This window comes from Pteropus vampyrus, unplaced genomic scaffold, assembly GCF_000151845.1.
Source record: "Pteropus vampyrus isolate Shadow unplaced genomic scaffold, Pvam_2.0 Scaffold160, whole genome shotgun sequence".
Classification (NCBI taxonomy): Eukaryota; Metazoa; Chordata; class Mammalia; order Chiroptera; family Pteropodidae; genus Pteropus; species Pteropus vampyrus.
In genome coordinates, this window is record NW_011888941.1 from 2,852,577 (window position 1) to 2,859,413 (window position 6,837).

The following is a 6,837-nucleotide window of genomic DNA, read 5'->3' on the forward strand; positions in this document are numbered from 1 at the left end:
CAGCGTTTGCCCGAGTTTACACTGAGGAACATTTACGTCATCCGGTCCTTTCTAAGTCAAGGAGGAATGGACGAAGAGACTGGCTGGTTCAAATAACTCAATTTACACACAAATAAACACGATTTCCCAATATCTTATTAAGTCTTCTTGAACTTATTATGTTTAGTGAAAATCTGTCCCAACATTTTTATGAACTCTCCCCGCCCCCGCCAAAAATTTGTTTTTTCTAATGGAACCATCTTAAGTGAAACTTTCTGGATTATTAACACTTCAAGGAAGAGATTACATGAAAGAGTAGCTATTTTAGTCTCAATTAAAGCTAATAATAAGTCAAAGAGATTCTTAGCTAGAGGTGATGGGCACTGAATGTTTGTGTCTCCCTCAAATTCATATGTGGAAGCCCTAACCCCCAGTGTGGTGATATTTGGAGGTGGGACGTTTGGGAATTGATTAGGTTATGAGGGTGGAGTCCTCATGATGAGATGAATGTCCTTGTTAAAAGACACATGAGAGCCCTCTGCCCTGTGCAAGGAGACACGAAGAAGGCAGCCATCTGCAAACCAAGAAGAGAGCTGTCACCAGGAACCAAATAGTCTCAGCATCCTGATGGTGGATTTCCCGGCCTTTAGAACTGTGAGAAGTAAATTGCTGCTCTGTAAGTCACTCAGTCCATGGTGTTTTGTCAAGCAGCTCAGCTGACTGGGACGAGCAGAATAGTCCAGTGGCTAATGGAAGGCCTATTTAAATAAAGCCAACTTGCATTTGAATCCTGGCTTTGTCACCTTGTAGCCATGTGGTACAGGGCATAGTATTTGAGTCTGTAAGCCTTTTTTTTCTCGCCTACAAAATAGACATGGCGCTGATTGTCTTTGGGGGTCTTGGTGAGAATCAACACACAGAGAGGTCTGGGTGAGTCTCCACCACAGGCCTGCTTTCACTTTCAAAGGTCTCCGGGTTTGCCTGAAATACTGTCTGATTTCCTACTACTGCAAGTACTCAGCTCCAGGCCTAATGCACACCAAGTGCTCCATTAAGCACCATGGCTTAATATACTAAAATTTTCCCAAACTTTGCATTAGCTTTTTCAAATCTGTACCTTTTAAAACTATTTTTAGCATAAAAATAGTGCTAAGAATTGATATTGAACAAAAGTTCAAGAATATGCAACGTCATCATGCCATGTGGGCACCAGAGCCTGTAAAATGAAATAGCATTTTGGAAAAAGGAAGACAACAATGATGCTACCTTCATCCGTTGTGTAACGATGTCCTAGGCATGCTTACAAGGCTCTATGCGTCAGGCCATGAGTTCAACGTGCTTCACCTTTATTAACTCCTCCTCAGCCTCACATAACTCTGAGCGAGATGCTTGAATTGTCACCCCTATTTTGTGGAAGGGGAAATGGAGGCATGTATGTCACCCAGGGAGTAAGTGGCAGATTACAGGCAGCCTGGCTCCAGGGTCTGTGCTCTTGGCCTTGCTGAGTGTATTAACAATGTACGTCTTACCCCACTGGTTGCAGTGTTCGCTGTCTGCCCAGGTTGGGAAATTAGGCAAAATACGAGACTCTTCCACAATTAGGAAAAGCTTCAGTGCCACTCGGACCTTCTGACACCTTGTTGGCCTCTCAAGGTCTTTTTTTTTTTGCTTCTTTCCAAGCATACAACTGTGTTCCAAGATAGTTGATGTTCCAGTCTGACTGGCTGGAAAAAATGATTAACTTTTCCTCTTAAAAATCAACATATTTTACCCAAAAGAGGTTTCAGAATATCTTACCTCTCTGTAAGTCTGATCATTTTTCTAATAACTACCTTGGTTTTTTTTTTTTTTTTCCCCCAGTCATACCTAGAGAAGGCATGAGCTTCACTCTACGATAATAGGAATGGCTCAGATTCTACTCTCATTAATATAATGATTCCATAACACAATGACAGATAAAAGAACTTTCTTTTTATTCTACTCAAGGCTGGTTTTACATAAAAAAAGACCATAACTCAGAGTCTGTAATGTCTATGGAAAGGTTATACTCGTTACCATCCAAATAGGCTGAGCTAATAAAAATTATATTTGTTACAATCCAAATAGATTAACCAGCCTTAAGGGCTTAGCTATGTATTACACTTTTCAATTTTCTTATAATTAAATTAACATAAAATAGTCTTCACAAATAAATGGCTGTTTCAGAAATAGTTAAGCTCTGTTTAACAAAAATAGCCATTCTATTTACATGTGCAGCCACTCACGTAACTGAGAAGTGAAAAGAGGTGCTTTCTGTACAGTGGATTCATGATCCAGAGATTAGCAGAAAAATGCCTTCTCATTTGTCCTGCTGAAGCCATGGATGCCTCAGCTGGTGGCCCAAGAACAAACCTGGGACAAATGTCCTGTTTGGGTGCTCCCAGCCATCCACCAGGGGGCACGATGGTGGGACCTCAGTCCCTGTGTTGTGATTTCCTGCTGGTCTTGATGCCCATTGACAAAATTCTGCCATGTTCTTCGTTCATATTCCTTTTTCTTCTCCAGAAGACTGACCTCTAGATATTTGCCTTCTAGCTCTAAATTCTGTTGGAATGTTGCTTTCATTCGTAAAATCCTTTACTCAGGATTTCACATTTTTATTCAGGTGACACTTTATTACTTCATTCCAGTAGTGTTCACAACATTGAATAAACAGCGATGACTTAACTCTCTCAGCTGAGGAGCTCTTAAACAAGGCAGCTGCCCCCCACCCCCGCAAGCTGGTTGAATTCCTTAAGTGTTAGGATCCACACAAAGCTAACTGATTCAGATTCGCCTTTTGTTTTATTCTATAAAAGTCATAAGAAGAGATGAAGAAAAGGGAACAAGTTATCTATCTGTTGCCATTTGAAACAGTCAAAAGCTTGAGTTTTTTTTTTTTTCATTCTGAGAGTCAAGAGAGAGACAGCTCACAAGGAAAAAGATGGGAGCTAACACTGGCTGGGTGCTTAGATGCCAGGAGGGGGGCTGGGGGCCATGCTAAACACCTTTACTTGCTTGAGCTCATTTAATCCATACACCTTCCTGTGTATTAGAGGAACCTACCCAAGTTAGAAATGGGGAAATAGAGGTCACAGAGCTAGTGTGAGTCAGAGCCAGTTTTACAAACCCCAAAATAAGGAGATGCATTCAAAATGCTGAGAAGCCAGCTATAGATCCGGAAAAGCCCTGGGTTGGAGTATTTCTGAAAACGTAAAACAGAATACTACTATCTCTGGTCAAATTTTATTCAAGGGCTTGGGAAGGACTCCGAACTTGACAGTACGATCAGTAGCCATCAATTCTGAGTGCTCTTCTTTGAGCTCAGTGGTTTGACTCCATTGACAGTAAAATACAGTTTCATAGGACTGCATGATAATATAATATAAATCCCCAGCAGCTCTTGATATGTCATGGTGATTACCTCTTTGAAAATAAGTAAGTAGAACTTGGAAGATACCTTGATCATGTTGAGGCAGGCGGTGCAGACTCTAAACCTCTGTGTGCCTCTTGTGCTGACCACCTTTTGGGCAATCAAGTCCCCGTTAGCACCTCAACAAAAGGTCGAGCAAGAAAAATAGAGATGAGGCTCAAATGAGTCTATTTTGCTGCACCCACAGCTTTTGTTGAAGGTTTGATGAGGGAGGAGATGAAAAGTAATGGTACAATAGACATCTAAATTTTCTGCAGACCACGTCTATTTATGGCACCCTATTCCCCATCACTGTGGATGAGTGAGACCTGGTCATGCACCTGAGAAGATTAAGCATAGTTTAATTCACAGTGCTCCAGTAAGGTGACTAGGTGAGAAACATAGTAATCTGCATTTTATAGCTTCCCCCCACCTTTTTAGTGTAAACGGTAGTGAAATTATTCATCTTTATCTTCCAAGTGCCCAGCACTAAGTAGGTATTCAACATGCACCTGCACTGAGGACAGACCATGTGAGGATATATGAGAAATCAGCCATCTGTAGCTCAGCAAGAGAGCTTTTACCAGGAACCAAATCGGCAGGCACCTTGATCTTGGACTTGCAGCTTCCGGAACTGTGCGATGTAAATCTCTGTTGTTTAAGCCTCCAGACTGTGGCCTTGTGTTGTGATGGCCGTGCCAAGACAGAGATGAGTATACGGGAGGAGTGGGCATATAGTGGGCACTCGGCCTCACACACACACACACACACACATGCACACACGCACACACGCACATACAAACACATGCACACCTGCACATGCACACATCCACACACACATGCACACACATGTACACACCCATACACAAATACTCACACACACACCTTCCCAAGCTGTGCCTGCAAAAAACATTTGAGAGACCATTTTGGCAGTCATCCTCACCTAAACCACTTCCTCTTTCCACACGTTAGACCAGGGTGAAAACGTTTTTGATGGAGTCTCATAGAGAGAGAGAGTTCAGTCAATATTAAGGTGGAGCAGTTGCTCATGGTCCCTGCTTAGTTAGTTCAGACCACTATAACAAAAACACCATAAACTAAATGGCTAACCAACAATAAATGCTTATTTCTGACAGTTCACGAACCTGGAAGTCCAAGATTGAGGGGCCTACGGATTCGGTATCTGGTGAGAGCCCACTTCCTGGTTTGTAGGCAGCTCTCTCTCCCATGCCCTCCCCTGGAGGAGGGTGAAGATGCTCTCTGAGGCCTCTTTTACAAGTGTACTAATCCCTTTCATGAGGGCTTCACCCGCACGACCTAATCAACCCCTAATACCATCATGTGAGGTTTCAACACACAAATTTGGAGGTCACAAACATTCAGACCATAACAGTTGTCAACAAAGCAGAGCCGCCCACCCTTGTAGCACCTGGTGGCCTTCGGCTCCACACTCCAGAGCACTGGGACAGCAAAGCCCTTGGGAGCTCTCAGAGCAGCTTCTCGTGGGCACCTGTGAGACCCCTCTCTTCCTGCCACTCACTTTTCCCTTCTCAACTTTTCTGCCACTTGCCCGTGTGGTCCTTTGGGCAGACGTAAGGCTGACTGACATCTCCCTGGCCTAAAGTGTATCAGTTCATCCCACTGATCAAAAGCTAAATGACTCCTGCTTCCCTAGGCACTTTTAGTTTTGAAGCCTATTTTTAACTGGAGGGGTAATTCACGATTTCACGGGAGACCAAGCTCTTTGGGGAACCCAGTATTAAAGTCTTCTTCTCATCCACAGAAGTGATATGGATGTATCCATCCTGTCATGCTCTGGGACAAGGACTGCATTCCACCGACCCACTCCAGACACAAAATTAGGCCACGTTTAAAACAAACAGTGTCACAGACAGCATGGGAGAAAGCATTGACCTACATACTGGGAAACACTGAAGCCATCTATTTTAGATCCTAAAGCAGGCTGAAATTCCTCCTCACACACCTGTGTCATTTGTACTGAGAATACAGGGTAAAAATCGATCGTCAGAGTTAAAAAGGGGCCTCAAGATGATCTAACCCAGGGATTATTAAGTAGGGATGCACATCGAAATCGAAATCAACTGAAGAGATTTTTCAAAGCAGACAAGAGGATCTGATTCTCTAATTTGAGCTGAATTATAAAGGAATTAATATGGTGCCAGTGATTTTTTTTTTTTCTATTTTGTTTGGGTAAACAGGGAGAAGAGGTTATTTGTATCATCGTCATTTTCCGTGAAGTGAAAAAGCACAAATCCTGCCTGACTGATAGCTCCCCCTCTCACTTTTCCTGTGGCATATGAATTTTTCTACAGCCTCACAATCTTCGATTAAGTGAAAGAGGTAGAAAGTGGAAGAAGAATGGGGGCTCGTACAGGAACAAAGGAGAGCCAATGAAAGCAAAATATTTGATCTTCTTCCCTTTTCTTTGAGAGAAGTCCTGTAACATTTCCTCTCCTGCCACTTCAATTGCTTATTCATGTCATCTCTTTGCCTCATTTGCCTTTCTCATCTTTCAGACTTTTCCCCTTTACTAATTCCTTTGTTCCCATTTCCCTCTCACCTTCCCATTCCCCTACTCAAATCCTCCTGGATAAAAATGAGAATGACTTTACCACTTGGTGTTTCATGATATAGGACTTGGTGTTTCATGATATAGGATGCGAACTTCATGGGACACACAGGCAGCTTTGTCCCCACTTCCCCTCCACGCCACTCCGCACAAAGTGTAGGCTCGGTGATTCTCAAACCTCTGCAAACCTGAAAAATCACCTGTGATGGCTTATAGAAATACGAATGTCCAGGCCTGCCCTCGATAGACTTTGAATCATAAGTATAAGGTGGTGCCCCAAATTCTAAAGCAGAGCGCAAAGTGATCGTACTGCAAGTAGTGCAAGGAATACACATCAAAGGAGGCTGGTGTCGTAAAGGGGCCCTCAGATCCCAAGTTCAAGCCCCAGTACCGAACACTCAACTACCTGTTTGCACAACGGAGGAAGCCATCAACAAAGCAAAAGGACAACCCACTGAATGGGAGAAGGTATTCACAAATTGTACATCCAATAGGGCTTAATATCAAAAATACAGAAGGCACTCATAACAACACAAAAGGACAAACAATCCAATTAAAAAATGGGCAGTGGATCTGAATAGAAATTTCTCCAAAGAGGACATACAATTTGCCAATAGACATTTGAAAAGATACTCATTATTATTACACTAATAATCAGAGAAATGCAAATTAAAACCAAAATGAGATATCACCTCATACCTGTCAGAAAAGCTATCATCAATAAACAAACTAACAATAGGTGTTGGCAAGGATGTGGGGAAAAGGGAACCCTTGGTGAGATGGCAAATTAGTGCAGCCACTATGGAAAACAGTATGGAGGTTCCTCAAAAAATTAAGA